This window comes from Choristoneura fumiferana, chromosome 17 (assembly GCF_025370935.1).
Source record: "Choristoneura fumiferana chromosome 17, NRCan_CFum_1, whole genome shotgun sequence".
Classification (NCBI taxonomy): Eukaryota; Metazoa; Arthropoda; class Insecta; order Lepidoptera; family Tortricidae; genus Choristoneura; species Choristoneura fumiferana.
In genome coordinates, this window is record NC_133488.1 from 1,719,002 (window position 1) to 1,738,316 (window position 19,315).

At 37.9% G+C, this 19,315-nt stretch overlaps 1 protein-coding gene across 1 annotated transcript in view; it reads left to right on the forward strand.

Moving 5' to 3' along the window:
* The first annotated feature begins 6,052 nt into the window (after positions 1 to 6,052).
* Positions 6,053 to 19,315, forward strand: part of slif (cationic amino acid transporter slimfast) — a 46,744-nt gene continuing 33,481 nt past the window's right edge. Inside the window, exon 1 of the mRNA XM_074099702.1 lies at positions 6,053 to 6,190. The gene's annotated coding sequence lies outside the window, so the exon portion shown is untranslated. The remainder of the gene's footprint in view (positions 6,191 to 19,315) is intronic.

A 19,315-nucleotide genomic window follows, 5' to 3' on the forward strand; every position in this document is an offset into this window, starting at 1 on the left:
AAACCACCCAAAAACGCTTTATATCCAGGCAATAAGAGAGAAAAAGACGTCGTTCCGTCGGTAAAAGTCATTGGCCAATCGACGTCTTTTTCGCTCTTGCGTGGACGTTTTTTGCTGAAGCCGATTCCGCATAGGTTTGGGGAGATCCTTACTCGTAGTTTACAGACCTTAACCCCCAAACCGGAACACAAGACTACAATCGCTGCAATATGGCGGCAGGTTAACTTAACGGGTACAGTACCTAGTAGCTATGGCAGTAGCCGTAGATCTTTCACGCCATTTGAACTGCTGTGCAAGTGTATACAGAGTCCATCACAATATTTTTCTTCACCGAACATCTCATGGGTTCCAAATGTAGTTTTGCAAATAAACTCCGACAAACTGATAATATGCTATCAGCCCCAAGCCTCTCTGCTAGAAAGATAACCTCCAACAAAAAGTTGAAAAACTCCCGACTGTATCACTTTGAAGTTCAATATCTCACAAACGGCTACACCGATTTTGATGAAACCTGTCTAAAAACCATCGCTAGAAAACCTCATTTCAAATAAAAAAACTGCATTCAAATCGGTCCACCCGTTTAAGAGCTACGGTGCTACAGACGGACACACAGACACACATAGCGGTCAAACTTATAAAACCCCTCTTTTTGCGCCTGGGGCTAAAAAAGAAGAAACCTGGAAACACCCGTGACCCAATGGTGTGTGACGTGTGTGAAACTCATAATTTGTAATGGGCTCTGTGGGAACTGTGTAGGCAAAGCTCTCTCATTCTCAGCATAGGCCTGAGTTGTGGAACGCACCGGAGAAGACGATGACGATGATGATGAATGACACTGTTAGAACAGGCGCGATTGAAAAGAAAAATAAAGAAAAGAAAAGAAAATTTATTCACAACACAAGACACAACAATAGTATTAAATACAAATAGACAACACGTAGGAAAGTATGTGTCATTGCGGTTGTGAATCGGACACTGGCTCAGCATAATACTGAAGCATTTAGTACATTGTGTCTTAAAGGCGGTAAATAAGGAATTACGAACGAGAGTCGATTTGAAGCCCGAAGTCGAAGACGAGGGCTTTAATGAGTTGATGTTTGTAATTCTAGTACCGCCCGTGCGACATACAATGTTTTTCATCACATTTGCGAGTAAAATGGTATATTTGTAAAATAAAAACTAATATTTCATCAAAAATTGCTGATACCGCTGGCTGCGCTCTTGGCAATCCGCAGCATGTGCATGTGCAGCGTGGGCTGCTGCAGGAGCGCGCGCACGGAGCAGCAGCAGCAGCACACCATGCAGTAACAAACTCATTTACCGACCTTGGGCTTCATGGCATGAAAATTAGTACGGGCAATGACTCATTTACCGACCAACAAGCACATTAAGGTCGAGGGTTTTATTTGGGTGGTTGCAACCAAGGTAGCCTGCATGTTACGACACTGTTTACGAGCAAGTGTGATGAAAAATAATAAACAGCCCAGCGCTGATTTTCAGCCAGCACCGTTGGCGACCCTCGGACTGCTACAAAGATATACTACACAGTTTTATTGAACAGTCGTGTTCGCCATTCGCAACAAACATTCGATGAAACATTCGTATACGAAGTACCGTGGCAAACTACTGTTCACACATTTGCGGGGTGAATCATTTTGTATTTTTTTCTCATTCCGTAATTAGACCCCCGAAGAACCGCCGTACTGGTACAAATGACCTAATATTTTGTGTCACCATCTCCCGGTCTCATTCGCACACGAACATTAAGGACGTGCTAATGGCGGCATGTGCGCTACATCTCTATTGAGTTTATACAATTAATTCTTTAATGCACCTCGCGATTCCCACTATTGTGTAAATGCGGTACAACCCTTTTCTTGGTAAGTTGAAAAAAGTGTACAGTCACCAGCATTAATATCTGCCACAGCGGAGCGTGCAAATATATCTGACACGTCCTTCCGGCCCTAGAAATAGAGTCGTATCAGAAATGTATGCACGCTTGTTGTGTCAGATATTGGTGCTGGTGACTGTACCTACTGAATTCAAGCCTCGTTGGATTCTCGTAGAGCTAACAAAAATAACTACCAAGTTTTGTTATAGTATTTTATGCAAAAAATGTATAATAGAGGTCTAAAAAGGCGAGTGGCGTGAGTTACGATGTGAGCGTAGCGAAGCGTAGTGAAACTGAACTTTTTCATAATTTAGTAATAACCCTTCATCGGGCAGTCGGGTAATTAGTATGGCAAACGCAAAAAGAAGGTAAACAACAATAAACGAGTGGGAAATAATGCAATGATAAATATTGTCTAGAAAGATAAATTATGTTTTTAATTGATGTTTACTTGCCATGACGATGTTAAAAATACATGTTAGGTACATATGTTGGCAGCTATAGATTATAATTGGAAAGTTTTTGTTGTGTTGTCTATAGGAACTATATGAGTTAAGTAAGTGGCTGCACCTTAGCCTGTACGAACGAATGAATTAAAAAAAAAGTGGTTCAAGTATCGCATTAGCAACATTACGATACAAAGTCATGTTATGACTTGGCCATCACATGAAAACACAATGTATCTCACAAGTACCTAATACATAATTATATTGAATTAGATTGTTTAGTGCGATTTCCAAGTCAATCTATTTATTTAAAACATAAAAGATTTTTAATATTGATATTGTGGTCACTATAAGATGTTGTTAGGTTAGCTAATTACGTACTATAGCAAACCACAACAATACGCGCACCTTACCTCATGTGCGATCATCCCGCGGGCAGTTGCCAGCCCGCTTCAGAAAAGAATAGCGCGGACGATATGTCCGTCGCGCTCGCACTCCACGGTTCCGAGCTCCAAGCACGAACTGCTGCGCACCAGTTGCCTTACCACCGCGGCCGATGCTTGTTGCTCGGAGTTCATATGCGCGCGCGCTAACTCGCACCGAAATCGTTGCTTGCTATTTAAATAAGGGTTTAACTGTGACCTACGTGTTACCTTTGTTTTTTTTATTAATTAAAGTGTTTTCGTGACATTTATTCTTTCATTCATTCATGAGGCGACACACTCCCTCATAGTACCTAATAACTTAAGACGTAAAGACTCTTAAGTAGGGACTGAATAAATTAATCTACTTGGTATTACATGGATCTAACAACTTTTTACGGTAGAAGAACTGAGTTGCGAGACTTGTTTTATTTTACAAGTTATGTTTTTGATGGCATACTTATCATTTAAATTTAGATAGATCTACTTCTTCATACAAATTCACAAGACATTCCCATTCTTGCTTTTTCATTCCGTTGACCATGTTACAATTACCTTTGTACATAATTATATCTAGGTTCCCATCTACACCTATTATTCCATTCGTCGAAAATGGCCTGAACTGCTTCGACAATAGGATGGTACGGCCGTGCCGCTTTTTTGCTCGACTTGGCGGGGGCACTACCGTGCCCCCAGACAAGTGCTGTTATACGGAATAGACAATTATAGACTTTTCCAGAATCTTGTTATGTATGTTCTTTTATTAGTGTTCAAGATTAAGTAAATCACAAATAACTGTATTGGAGTAGAAAAAGAATTATAAATTTTCTTTGAAATTTAGGAACTTTAATTAATAACTAGGACGTTTGACTATAAAAGTATTAAGGTTCAAAATGTATTCACCATAAAAGGAAAAGACGGAACCTTTGTAGGGTTGTTGTTGTTTTTTTAAATAAATATGGCTCTGTACATTGGAGGAAAATTTTGCCAGTGTCTAGTAGATTTTTCCGTTGCGCGAAATCTCTCAATTGTATCTTCACTATACAAGGTATGAAGATATTAAATTCTAGAAAACAAAATATGAGAGGTAATGGTGGATGAACCATGACAGCCGCGAATACCTTTGTAGGGTTTGTTGGCTCTGTTTGTTCATGTCTGTCCGCCTATTTAGTTTTTTAACGAACGTATTAAGACTGGATTCTTTTCCAAATTATATATCAAGACGTTAGTATCTATAAATAAATAATAAATAAATAAATATCATAGGACACTTGACACCAATTGACCTAGTCCCAAACTAAGCAAAGCTTGTAACTATGGATACTAGGCAACGGATAAACAAGTATGTTAGTATTATAGATAAATACATACTTAAACATCTAAGACCCGAGAACAAACATTCGTATTATTCATACAAATATCTACCCCGGCCGGCACTCGAACCCAGGACCTCAAGCTTCGTAGTCAGGTTCTCTAAACACTTGGCCATCCGGTCGTCCGGTCGGTTGTATACGTGTGGCCTGTAACACGGGCAAATAATTAAAACATAGATCATACTCATCAAAGTCAAAATACCACAAACGGGACTTATCACGCTATTATTACACAAGTAATATTTACCTCGACGTTTCGGCAACGTTACAGTTGCCGTGGTCACGAGTAGACTGAAGTGTGGGGTGTCAAGTCTGCCTAGCAGCGCGAGTTCTTCGAACTACCCGCACTTGATCACTAATAGTGCCGGCACTCGTATCACGAACTACCCGCACTTGGTCACTTTTATTAGTCACCCTATCACACTGTCTATGTTTGTGGTATTTTGACTATGAGTGAGAATCACGAAAGTTTAAAACGTCATACTCATCAAACTGAACATAGTAATTCTGCGACTTTTAAAAATAATTAGATTTTTTTAATTTTAATGACACTTTTAAGTTTATTCGAAGCAGCAATGTAAAGCAAAATGTTTGATATTTGTAGCGTGACAGGCGACGCCAGTTGGGTTCGATTAAGTTTGTTAAAAAAAAACATAAGTTAAGTTTTGATTATATTTAAGTGGGACCATGTTGATCCAATTTCTGGTGATCTATAGAGCCTCTGTTTTTATTTTTATTATTATCTCCGGTTCTGGGCCACACACTGTATAGATTAAACGTCATGTAAAGAAAAAAAATACAAAAAGAGTCAAAATTCTTTTCGTTGTCTTGATTTGTCCCCGAAAAAAGTGACGGCGTAGAACTTTTGTATGGAACAGTGACATTTAAAAAAATTCTCTACTTAAATATTAGTTACCCCGAAAAAGACAAACATGGCACCACATTTTTTTTGTTTGTTAGTTAGAAAAAAAATAGTTTCGTGACAGAGTTTTGATTCAAGTACTTTGTTTATTATGTACTTTGATTAAGATGCACATTTTGATTTTTCTGGTTCAAATAAAATCTAGGTCAGTTCATTAGGTCACGCGTCGTTACGATGCGTTGGCCAAGATTTTTGAATACGCAATAGACTTTTATCTTGCAAAAACCAGATATCGTATCACACCTCAATTACGAAATGTGTAATAGTACATTACTGTAGAGGCCGGGAAGTAGGGGGTTGCCGGCCAAGCCGATATAGACGGCCGAGCGTAGCGAGGCCGGACAGGGATGTGAGGCCGGCAACCCCAGAATCCGGCCGAGGCTTGTGTAAGTACCTACTCGTTTTTGAAGTTTGAGTTTTTTGAGTTCTTAATTTTTTGGCAATATGATTTTAAATATTTTTTTTTTCATAATTTTTGATATTCTTGCGAAAATGGTTGTTTTAACATATAATATATTTACTGTAACAATATACATAATTGATTTTTATAATACTCACAACAATGTAAATAGGGCTTATTTACTCTTAGGGGCTGTTTTACCATCCATTGATTAGTCTTAACTGACGGTTAAGTGTGATGCCGTCTCCGTCTATTGGAAGAAAACAAATAGAGACGGCATCACATTTAACGGTCAGTTAACAGCCCATATTGTTACAATTTAAAAAATCCCTCTCCTGATAGCCACACAGACAGAAAAATAAATTCAAAAAACAACCTCCTTCGGGCAGATCGGCTAAAAAAACTAAATTCTAACATTATTTTTAAAAACTTGGCTGGCGCACTACCCCTTAAAATACAAAACAACTGGCGTTCACACCAAAACGCAACCAACTTCCATCGAAATAAACTTCATTTTGATGCAACACTGACTAAGCGAAAGTATACTTATTGGTTTTCTCAAGTGCAGCCTTCATCGAGTTAGTGCGTCCGTAGCAAGCGCGCGCGCATGTCGTTTAAAATGGCGGACTTCTGAATTGGCGGGAACTCGTCACAATTGAATAACTCTCAGATAAAAAAGTGCATTTACTACAGTGTTTTATTTGTGATTTGAGACGTGATTTTTATTGTTTTCAAGGTAAGTTTGTTTTTGTAAATGTAACATTAAGAGTTCGTTTGTTTTTGTAGTTTTCTTTCGCGGCGCTTGAAAAGCAATTTTCCGATTTTCACGCGATTATAATTTATAGCCGTTGCTCGTAACTTTACCTGTCTCGTGGGAATTTAATACGTTCGTGGGATAAAATGTAACCGATATTAATCACTGAAAAATATAGCTTTCTATTAAGTATTTTTTTATAATCATTTCAGTACTTTTTGTTTTCATTAAAAAATAAAAAATAAAACACACAATGAAACCTTTTATCCTCCTAATACTAATTAAGATAAATGAAGGAATTTATTTATGAGGTTTATATTTTTCGAACCTAGAAGAATAGTATTATGTTTTTGAGCACAGGCTGCTACTGAAAGTTTGAAAATTTTTAATTGACGGATAAATGTCTGTCTATTCGAACAAAACAAACAGACGGCATCGCATTTATTCGTCAAACTAGCCGTTACCCGCGACTCCGTCCGCGCAGAACGTTTATCGCTATCCCGTGGGAACTATGCAATTTTCCGGGATTAAAACTATCCTGTCCTTCCCCGGGACTCAAACTATCTGTATACCGAATTCCATCTAAATCGGTTCAGCGATTTAGACCTGATGAAGTAACAAACAAACAAATAAACAAACAGATTTAATCACTAGATGGTGAAACGGGGGTAAATTCACATAAAAAAAATAATCCTCACTCAGCATAATACGGTATTTGACAACTCCTTATTTTGCCATATCTTAATATTATTATGAAAATATAGATATACAGATAGTGTTTAGCGAAGAGAAAATTTAAATCGGTTGAAAATTGGATTTATAGTGATTTTTTGAAAAATCTATATACCTGTCTCTTTCTCAAACGCTTTTCTCTATGCAGCAAGTATGGCGGTACTGGCGTGTGACGTCACATGCCAGTATGTCTTTCTCTGTCTAATCTTGAATTTCAAACCATTATAACTTTGATAATTGTAAAGGTAGCTTAAAAAATATTTTTCTATTCGATAACAGGCATTGTGTAGTTTTAATTTATAAAACATATACAAAATAGTCAAATACCGTATTATGATTGCGTTCAGACGAAACGCTGTTTTTCAGTGGAGCCCAAATACGGTGTTTAGATTTGCGTTTCTAAACCAACAACATTGTTATCGTCCCTCGAATAGCATTATACATATGTGATGGCGTATAACAGTTCTTTAGTTCCCTGTGTAATTACTAACTAATAGACACTCGACTAATAGTTGTATCCATTTTGCCGCAATCTCTTGACACACATTATGTAACTTTCCTCCATTGCAAACGCAACGTTTTTAAACTGATAACTGCTGATTGTCTGTCTGTTACGTTATTAGATAGTACCTAAATACATCATTGGTAAAAGTTAGGTGTCCACATATAAAAAAATAGGATTGGCAACACATTTCACAGATAAAAAACAGGCCAAGAGCGTGTCGGACACGTCCAAGATAGGGTTCCGTAGTCGTTACGAAAAAATGAAGTGTACCTAATACTTAAATATTATTCTAAGAATTTTGCACTTCCTGCGGAATCTTCCAGGTTTAGGTATTTTTTATACCTTAGGCTGCTATTTACTCTTAAACTAACAATAATTCTCAAGCTAACTTAACCGTTATAGTTTTCCTTGAAAATTTGATATACTTATATAGGTAGATTACTATAATCATGAAACAGATCAATGAAATGAAAAATCGTCTTCACACCCCCCAATGATTTTAAAAGACCTATCCAACGATACCCCACACCATAGGGTTGAATGAGAAAAAAAACATCCCCACTTTACGTCTAGGGGAGGTACAGTCAGCATCAAAAGTAGATGTAGGTACACATTCGTACTTTGTCGTTTCATAGCCACGTACTAAACGCCATGCAAGATTGTCAATGTATGTCAATGCGACATTGTAAAAAAGTGATCCGCTACTTTTGATGCTGACTGTACCCTAAAAAATTTCTTTGCAAACATTTTTTGTACCATTTTGTCGGCTTGGTTGCTACATATTATATCCGTGCAAAGTTACAGCTTCCTACCACTGATGGTCTCCGAGCATAGCCGCGGACAGACATACAGACATAGCGAAACTAAAAGGGTTACGTTTTTCCATTTTGGCTACGGAACCCTAAAACTACTGTCACAAATACGTAACAGGGGGCACACACATTCGTGTAAACATTCGTACATTGTACAAATGTAATGAAAATATAGAAATGAATGGGAAGAGAGAGAAGTAGGCCTCTACATAATGAAGCTGATTGGCATGAAAGCTCACGGACTACCCTTTACTCCCCACCCCTTTAACAGAATCCTGGCTATTCCTGGCTACGCCTTTGGGTTTATATGAGTAGTCTATTAAATTTAATACCTACATCCCTATTTTCAATCATACTATACCAGGGACTGATTTATTGACATACTAGTTTTTGCCCGCGTCGAATTCTGTTATCGCGCGCTGTTCTCTCGGGAACTGTGCATTTTTCCGGGGTAAAAAGTAGCCTATATCACTCTCTGACCCATAAACTATATCTATGCCAAAAATGTCGCTCCGTTTCGACGTGAAAGACGGACAAACATAGAAACACACACAGTTTGGCATTTATAATATTAGTATGGATTCTTTGAGCGTTGTGGCCCGCCCATTGCCATTATAACTATATCACGGGACAATTCACACCAATTGACCTAGTTCCAAAGTAAGCTTAGCAAAGCTTGTGTTATGGGTACGAAGCAACGGATAAATATAATTAAATAGATATAGATACATACTTAAATACATATTAAACACCCAAGACCCGAGAACAAACATTCGTATTTTTCATACAAATATCTGCCCCGACACGGGAATCGAACCCGGGACCTCAAGCTTCGTAGTCAGGTTCTCTAACCACTAGGCCATCTAGTCGTCAATGCCATTGGCTGTTGTGCTTGATCCTTGATTAGTGCCGTCCTCTTCCCATCGATAGCTTGTCTGTTAAACATACTGCTGTCCGTAGGCACATGGGATGGAGCTAGTATAGTTTCTCCTTGGTAGAAATCAGGGCAAGTTCGCAACTCGTTGGCATGCCGCGCGCGCAGTGCGCGCACGCATCGTTCCTTCCGTTTGGGAGTCGCAGCGTACGCCATACTATTACGTAACTCTCATGATGTCGGACTTTTAACGGTTTTTCGTAGTCTCCACTTCCTAAAAATTTAATCTAAATTTAGTAAAACCTGGTACAGTCGGCAACAAAAATATACATACGTTTGAAGTGCCAAAAATATGTATACAGGACTTTATTACCTGTACCCCTAGTGTAAGTTTTTAGTTACAAAATACGTCTCGATCGCGTTCGCGTAAAATCTCAAGTTGTATGGAAACACGAACATCGCAAACGTTCCGCTAGAGGCGCTGTTCGTATTTGCATACAAATTGAGATTTTAACGCGAACGCGATCGAGACGTATTTTGTAACCGAAAACTTACACTAAGGGCACTGAACACTAAGGTCTTATATACATATTTTATGCACTTTGGCTGTTTTCATATCTTTGTTGCTGACTGTACAAGCTTGCTAATGTATGCGTATAAAATAACATAGAGTTAAAAAAATAATGGACAAAACACATAATGCTCTGTATGTTTACAGGACCTCCCTGTGTATAGGCTATGCATTGTTTTCAGAAATTTGTTACCCAAAGTGATATCTGAGGCCATATTGTCTAACGTTTCTGCCACTCGCCATCACAATCAAATGACAGTTCAAAGAAAATAATAAAATTGTCTGTTGAAGAAAGTAAGGTTTTTTATTTCAATCAACATCATAATATAATGTTATTTATTTCAATAAAGGGTATCAAATCCATGTAAGAAACATCTTGCGTCTTGTAGCCACCATTACGTAAATCTTGTCGCGAACTCCCTACCATCGAATGGCAAATCCCTAGGGGTCTACGTACAGTCAGCAGCACCAATATCTGACACAACAAGCGTGCATAAATATCTGATACGACTCTATTTCTAGGGCCGGAAGGACGTGTCAGATATTTTTGCACGCTCCGCTGTGGCAGATATTAATGCTGGTGACTGTACCTCACTTTGAGATATATAACCTAACCAACTAAAATTTGTTAAACCCCCGACTTCGTCACTTCAAAGTTCAATATCTCAAAAACGGCTAAACCAACTGTCTAAGAACCATTGCTAGAAAACCTGATTTTAAATTAAAAAAACCGCATTTTAATCGGTCCACACTTTTAAGAGCTAATGGTACCACAGACAGACACACACATATAGCGGGCAAACTTATAACCCTCTTTTTACGTGGGGGGTTAAAAATAGAATCGTGTATTACCATGAACTCTTAGTCTACCTTTGCTGCTGATTATACCTACAAGAGTATAGCTAATTTCAGTGTCAGTGTTCAGCGATCAGAACGAGCATTGTGTCGTGTACAAGGTCACGAGCTTGTGATGTGATCCACCACAACACAACACAAGGACCGTGCGGTTACAGCACGAATAGAATCCACCAAGAAATTCCTTTACCAATAACTACGTTAGCATCGAAAAAACCGGCCAAGAGAGCGGATTACGTATTGTGTACTGAATCTTTCTACTTTGAGTATATATTTTATACCTTAGGCTGCTATTTACTCTTAAACTACTTGCTCAAGCAATCTTCGCCGCTATAATTTTCCATGTAAATTTGATATAGAATTTTTCAAATTTTTCCACCTAACAGTTTAGATTGTAGAGGGGGGTGGGGGCGCTCGATTTCAATGAAAATTTGCACTTTACAGTTGAATATTTCGCAAACAGATCACTGAATAGAAAAATTGCTTTAGCAATCCCCCCAATGGTTTTAAAAGACCTATCCAACGATACCCCACAATGTAGGGTTAGTCGAGAAAAAAAAACACCCCGTGCGTCTATGGGAGGTACCCTAAAAAAATTTTTTTTACTTTTTTTTATTGTACCACTTTGTCGGCGACGCTGTCAGCTAGGGGTTGCAAACATGTTTCGATCTATTTTTCAGTATTTCTGAATTTATTCTCAATCAATAAAACCTAAAATTGATAAAAGTGGCTCCGAAGCGGTGTGTGTGTGTGTCTTAGACGGCTTACAGTTTCTTGATTTCTGTGCAAATTCCTTGTTTTTTTCCCGTAAAAACTTTCTAACTACAAAGTATCAGAAAACTTAAAAAGAAATAGATAAAATCGGTAAAGTCGTCCTCAAGTTATAGCGTGACTTCCCAAATAAGGATTCATTTTTATATATAGGTACCGATATTTTTAAAATACCTTGTATGTATATTAATCCACTCGCTGAATCCATACTCGGTACTACACTGAACCAAGATGTTGCCAGCTGAGCTAAATAAATAATTGCCTGTGACCAATCATACTATCGTCAAGCTTCGAGGTAATATCTTTATTGTTTATTTGACAGAAAAACATGTGGTAATGAGTTACACTTTGAAATTTTTGAGCCATGACCTGACGTTTATTTTTGTTAATAACCACAAACTTTAAGGACAGTTCATCGTTGTTATATCACGTACGATGTCCACTGTTTGACATAGGCCTAACCCCATATACTTCCAGTTGCTTTAGTTGGTAGCGTCCTGCAGCCACAGTGAACCTGCGGCTTATCCGGGTTAAGGTTAAGGGTACATACTAATGAAAAGGTGTCGCATCGAGCCATCGCGGTGGGAAGATTTGGCAGCACAGCGGCTTGAGTGGCGCAGGACAGTGCAGAGGCAAGTTCGCGAGTTTGAGGAGCAGCGTAAAGCCGACCTCGATACTAAACGCGACGAGCGTAAGTCTCGACCACCTGCTGCCATTTATTATAATTACGTGGACGGTGTGCTTACGTGCAGACAGTACGGACGTAGGTACGTTCACAGCTAAGATAGGCTATGTAAGCCATCTTAGAGTGCATGAGCGGCAAATAACTAACTAGGAGTCGAGGTGGTCGCCATGGCCGAAATCGGTCGGATCGTCATCATCATCACATACTAATATTAGAAATGCGAAAGTGTGTTTTTGTGTGTTTGTATGTTTGTACGTCTTTCACGTCGAAACGGAGCGACGGATCGACGTGATTTTTGGCATAGACATAGTTTATGGGTCAGAGAGTGACATAGGCTACTTGTTATCCCGGAAAAATGCACAGTTCTTGAGGGAACAATGCGCGATAAACGAATTCCACGCGGGCGAAGCCGCGGGCAAAAGCTAGTACGTAAATAAACATACTTTCATAATGTGTTTTTCAAAAATTGCGACTTTTTCTTGTTAAAATTAATTAGCACGCAAAGTATCACTACACGATTATTGTAGTCTGTTATTTTCAGTCGAACCATTTGATTCCTGACCCACTGTAGAACGTTCTCACAGAAAGTGTCATATAATAAATTCGCTTGTCACTATGACTTTTTCTACGAAAAGGTTCCACAGCGGATCACGATTCAATTGGTTCGAGTGTACATATACTCCGAACCAGTTAATGCTGAACTTAATATTAATTGCAATATCGCTGCGCAGCGTTATTAAAACAGTCTGGTTACTTTTTGTGCTTGTACAAAAAAAATACATACTGCATTTATTTAGATATTATATTATCGTTTAAAACTGAATGCTCACGTATTTTTTGTGTTTGCATAGATTTTACTAAATTATGTCTACAATTAATTAATGCAAACACAAACAATTTAAATATTATTCATCAATCCTTATCTTTACTAATATTATAAATGCGAAAGTTACTCTTGTCTGTTTATCTGTTACCACTTCGTGCTTCAATCGTTGAATTGATTATGAAATTTGGTACGGAGATAGACTGAAACCATCCCCCAATTTGGTAAGACGGTCGGTGGAATTCTGTATTCAAACATCGTTCTTTTTGAAATTAGAGACGTGAAATATAGAATTTAGTTAAAAAAGTTGATTAGAAACTTACGTTTATCGCTGAGGTTGTAAAATTAGCCTTCAAAGCGATGAAAAAAAGGGGTGACAATTTGAAAAGTAGGTACTTTCGTGTGTACTATATACTTTAGAAGTATGAAAATGTGAAGAACCTCGCTAGAAAGAATTCTGCGAGGACGAAGTCGAAAACAACAGCTAGTTTGAAATGCAATCGATGCAATTACCGGTTTTTTGAGCAATTAACTCAATCATTGATTAGTTACGGACTGCGTCGGAAAAATTAAAAGTAATTTTCTGTGGCTATTTTTGTGCAAGATTTTAAATTAATATAGTATAAACCGGCCAAGAGCGTGTCGGACACGCCCGAAATAGGGTTCCATAGCCATTGCGAAAAAAATAAGAAATATTTTTCTAAGGATTTCGTATTTTGTACGGAATATTCCAAGTTAAGGTATATTTTATACTGCTGCTTAAATGTTTTGTAACGTTATAGAAAATGTTATAACAGCCAATGTGTGAGCACCATTAGCTATGTTTGATAAAAGTCGAATCATTGCAGCCGTTTTTGACTGACTGAATCGACAATTGGGGGCGTATTAACTTTTCTAAATTGTTATACGGGGAAAAATATTTTCCAGTACAGTCAACCAAGTTGATTACTAGGCCACAGAACCTTGCCATATATAGTAAACAATTTTTGTTCGTCTATAGCAATTCTTATTGGATGACGTAAAATGTCAGGTTCTATAATGCCTATAGGAATCAAATTGTTTGATTATACATACGCCGCTATAATATTCTTGTTTTTAACCCCCGACGCTAAAAGAGGGTGTTTTAAGTTTGACCGCGATGTGTGTCTGTGTCTGTTTTTGGCATCGTAGCTCTTAAACGGGTGGACCGATTTGAATGCGGTTTTTTTATTTGAAATCAGGTGTTCTAGCGATGTGGTTCTTAGACATGTATCATTTAAATCGGTTTACCCACTGATGTATTAAACTGTAGATCCACAGTCGCAGCTGTTTGGCAATGTGTATCTACAGTTTAAAACATCAGTGGGTTTACCCGTTTTTGAGATATTGAACTTTGAAGTGACAAAGTCGGGAGTTGACCAACTTTTTGTTGGTTAGGTTAGGTTATTATAAGTTCTATGGACATTAACACATGCAAATGCACATGGGCGTAGCCAGCCATTGGCTCAGGGTAGGGCAGCAGTCTAAAATAATATGTAACTAGCAAGCTTGTAGTTTAGTACCTAGATGATTTATTTTTTTAGGTTTGGTTAGGTGCCTTACAGGTCAGAGCCAGCCCCACCGTGGCTACGCCCATGAATGCCCTGTATCTATGTGGACACGCTGTCAGTGATCCATAATTAAATTAGTCACGTTCATCTGCTTTCCATGACGAACCATGATTGACTGCTTTGCCAATCCGACAATGGTTTACGGTTCGACGAGTGAGTAAATTGATTCGCGGGCCTCTACTGGTTAAAGTTGATAAATAGACAAATTAATTTTAATTTATCATCGTCAACCGGAAGATGTCCACTGTTAAACAAAGAACTGAACTAAAGGTTGGAGTTTGTCTGTTTATTTGTTTGTTTGTTTGTTACTGCATCACGTCTAAGCTGCTGAACCGATTTAGATGAAATTCGGTATACAGCTAGTTTGAGTCCCGGGGAAGGACATAGGATAGTTTTTATCCCGGGAAATTGCATATTTCCCGCGGAATAGCGATAACTGAATTCTGCGCGGAAGTAGTTTCGGGTAACACGGTAGTAACGACGTAATTAAATGATAACTACTTATTTTATACATAATTATTTACTTATTTGACGACTGGATGGCCAAGTGGTTAGAGAAACGACTACGAAGCTTGAGGTCCTGGGTTCGAGTCCCGGCCGGGGCAGATATTTGTATGAATAATACGAATGTTTGTTCTCGGGTCTTGGATGTTCAATATGTGTTTTAGTATGTATTTATCTATATATTTTTATCCGTTGCCTAGTATCCATAGTACAAGCTTTGCTTAGTTTGGGACTAGGTCTATTGGTGTGAGTGTCCCATGACATTTATATTTATTTATTTATTTTGTTATCTATTATTTAGGTAACCACAATTATCCTAAAAGGTAAAAGTCAACGCACGTAAAAAGAGCTCTGGGTGGCTAGTGGAGGGGATACGTTTGCGCATCTGTCAACTAACAAGCCAATGGCGTGACGGCCGCGCGCGCTCCTACGCCCCCTCCCGCGTCCCCCACTGCTCCGCCACCAACTTGGTCCGTATTTCGCTCACTGCGCAGGTATATCGCCAGGAGCTCTTTTTACGTGCGTTGATTTGTATAGCAGGTGAACGGTTTTGTTGCTCTGAAGGTGCACTTTGGTTGAGTTCATGGTTATAGTTGGGTTTGTGGGATTTGTGTGTTCTTACAGTGCGGAGGTGGAATAGCTGCATGAACACACATTTGTTGCATAGGAGCTATAAGGTCGCGTGTGAGCAAAGTAATTGTCTGTAGTTCATTAAAGCGTTCTCTGAATAGCAAAGCTAATTATTTGTCCAAGGAAGCTACCAGCTCTTCGGTGTCTGTGACCTCTACTCTGCGAATATTTTGACATACCATCCCATCCTATATACGTCCCACGATGTTTTCCTTCACCGCAAGGCTCGTGGTAAATTTCAAATATAAGTAATTCAGCACATGAATTTCGAAAAACTCATGCGAGCCGGGGTTTGAACCCACGACCCTCTGCTTGAGAGGCGATAGGATAGGTCAAACCACTGCACCACGGCTTCTATTTTTGACATAGGTACTGTACTAATCTCTTGTGTCCGTTGATTCGATGCTGGCAGCATAGTTCTATTTTTGAATAATAATATGGAACGGACGCAAGGGTGTTAAACAGAAGACTTGTATTCTAGCTGCCAACGTAGGAACTTGAACTTGAAATACATACAAAATATCTTAAAGAAGTGCATTTAATTTAAATAGGGAAATAATTAAGCTAGTGGACCGTCCGTCCACTACAGTACCTACAAATATGACCGACCCGCTCTTGGCTGGTTCTTGAACGGTATATTCGCAGGTGTGATTAAAAAATCGGTCCAACTTTGTTTTGGGAAACAAAGTAGCCATGCATTGGCAAGTTTTGACAACAACCGCGCGGTAGTTACAATACTTTTTTTATTGCCCTTGACGCACGCTTCCGCTTTTATAATCAAAGAGCCGTCAAGTACTGGTGCATGCTGAGAAACATTTAGTTTACACTGGCTGTTGCTCGCGACCCCGTCCGTGTATTTGTTTATCGCTATGGGTAACGTCGATAAGCCAAAGGCTACTAGAAACACAGGGAAGCTTAAAGTTCCATCTCACAGACTGGTTGAAACGAAAAACTCGTTTCTGGGAAATTTCATACGTTTTTAATAAAATTCCAAAAAATATTACCAATGAAACGGATACAAAATTCAAATCTAGTGTCAAGAAGACATTAATATCTAAGGCTATAAAATTAATGATTATATCATGGACTAATAATTCCGATCCGCATTGGCGATCCCTTACTTCAAATAGCGAATCTACTGTGTTAAAAATGAACTTCTGATGTAGGTATTAGATATACTTAATTTAATAATATTGTAAATATGTTTAAAAAAATATATACCTCATTAAGTTTCTTGTCGGATTCTTCTCCGTTTTCCGAACCGGTGGTAGATATTTTTTTGACATCCGTAACTGTTAATAAATATTACTCAATTCGTTTTTAAAGAATATAAAAGTCTATCACGAATAATTATTGGAGTAGACACATTTACTTATATATTATGAAGAGTTCTATATATCAGACCATATTTTTAATTTTCATCAAATTTTTATGGAATAATCGAGAAAAACTAACAAAATGCAACGTTGCCAGCTCAGCAGGTGTAAACGCTCTTAAGAAAATCCCCGTTTCTATATTACGAACCATAGTGGCTCTCTAAGTCAACAGTAACATTATTTTATTGATTTACTGTAAGTACTTAAGTGAAGCCATTATCTTTATTGATTATAGTATTGTTGAGAAAATAATTATTATATATCTGTATAATCCATTAGCCTGCGTCACTAAAAAGATAATCCTAGTTTTTTTTTATTCGATTGGATGGCAAACGAGCATGTGGGTCTCCTGACGGTAAGAGATCACCACCGCCCATAAACATCTGCAACACCAGGGGTTAAGAATAGTGTCAATTTATATAATTATATTTATCCGTTGCTTAGTACCCATAACACAAGCTTTGCTAAGCTTACTTTGGGACGATGATTTTTTTGTAACTAGTGCTTCAGGATTGGTATATATAATACTCACCTAACCTAACCTATAGTTCTACAGTATTGTCCTGAAAAATATCCTGAATAGTTTACAGTTTCAGAAAAAAAAAACGTTCGTCCATATGGAATGGTCCATTGGGAAACATATTTCGGCGAAATGGCTTTAAAGATTGTCAAATTAAAAACAAAACAGTAAGTAGGAATTGGATTTCGTTTCATTACAACTCTTCCCACCCTTTGCCGCCTCAGTTTAAATATTTTGCCGTCGTCTATGATATTTACTTTTCTTGTATTTATTTCCATTGTTACTTGCGAACGGATGTTCTGTGAGAACAATTCAATTTCTTGATGAATGCATATAACGTCTATCAATTGTCCAGTTGCTAAGATGACTGCATATTATTATAATGTGTCAAATGGCGCCTTATTTTACCCTCGAGCAATTATTTAATAAAATATTTTTATTTATAACAATAAGCAATAAAACACAATACATTAAACATTTATTTTTTATTTAATTGTACTTTATAAATGATCTTGAACACAATTCGCAATCTAACTCGCACTTATTCGATTTTTACTAACTTTTTTTTTTATTCGACTGGATGGCAAACGAGGAAGTGCTGGGTCTCCTGATGGTAAGAGATCACCACCGCCCATAAACATCTGCTACACCAGGGGTATTGCAGATGCGTTGCCAACCTAGAGGCCTAAGATGGGACCTTGGACGATGGGGATGGGCGGACCTTGCACTTCTTTCATTTGTTCCATGGTCGGATCAATGGTATTTATAACATCCGATGCAAAAACAGGAGTGTCTGTCAGTCTGTGGCATTTAAGAATAGACTATTACGTGAGGTGCACATTTGGCCTCATCTGCATTTAACATCAGGTGAGATAGGGGTCAAACACGGTCAGTTTTATAAAAAAAAACGGCCAAAAGCGTGTCGGACACGCCCGAAACAGGGTTCCGTTGCCGTTACGAAAAACAAGTAATATTTTTGTAAGGATTTCGTATTTTGCACGAAATATTCCAAGTATAGGTATATTTTATACCTTAGGCTGCTATTTACTCTTAAACTACTAATAATTCTCAAGAAAACTTAACCGTTATTGTTTTCCTTGTAAGTTTGATATAAGTACTTACTACCATCTGATCTTTTTCAAAATTTTCCACCCACTGGTTAAGATTTTAGAGGGGGGGGGACGCTTGATTTTAATGAAAATTTGCACTTTAAAGTTGAATAATTTGCAAACTAATCACTGAATCGAAAAATCGTTTTAGCAACCCCCAACGATATCCCACACTACAAGATTGGATGAGAAAAACAAAATCACTCCCTCAGTCTATGGGAGGTAGGTACTTTAAAAAAAATATTTTTAATTTTTGAATGTACTATTTTGTCTGCATAGTTTACATATATATTCGTGCAAAATTACAGCTTTCTACACTGATAGTCCCTGAGCAAAGCCGCGGACGGACAGACAGACAGACAGACAGACAGACACACAGACAGACAGATATGGCGAAACTATAAGGGTTCCGTTTTTGCCATTTTGGCTACGGAACCCTAAAAAAGACAAGTTTTTATTTTGATATTTTGTAGATACTTGCACAAAGATCTTTAAGAATATTTTGCGTAAGTCTTACTAAACTGGTATCTTGAAGAGACATCGTGGGTAGTAAACTTTAAGAACATTATTTCGAGGGTCAATACTGTTCACATATTGATTTGAGATACGATATTTTTTCAAAAAACTCTCGACATGTATTGATTCTAATGCGGCTTTTTACGGGAATAAAAATTTTGATTCTTAATTTTGAACTAAGTATTAAGTAGGTAATATAAAACAATCTTGAAATAATCCGATTGTCTTGATATGT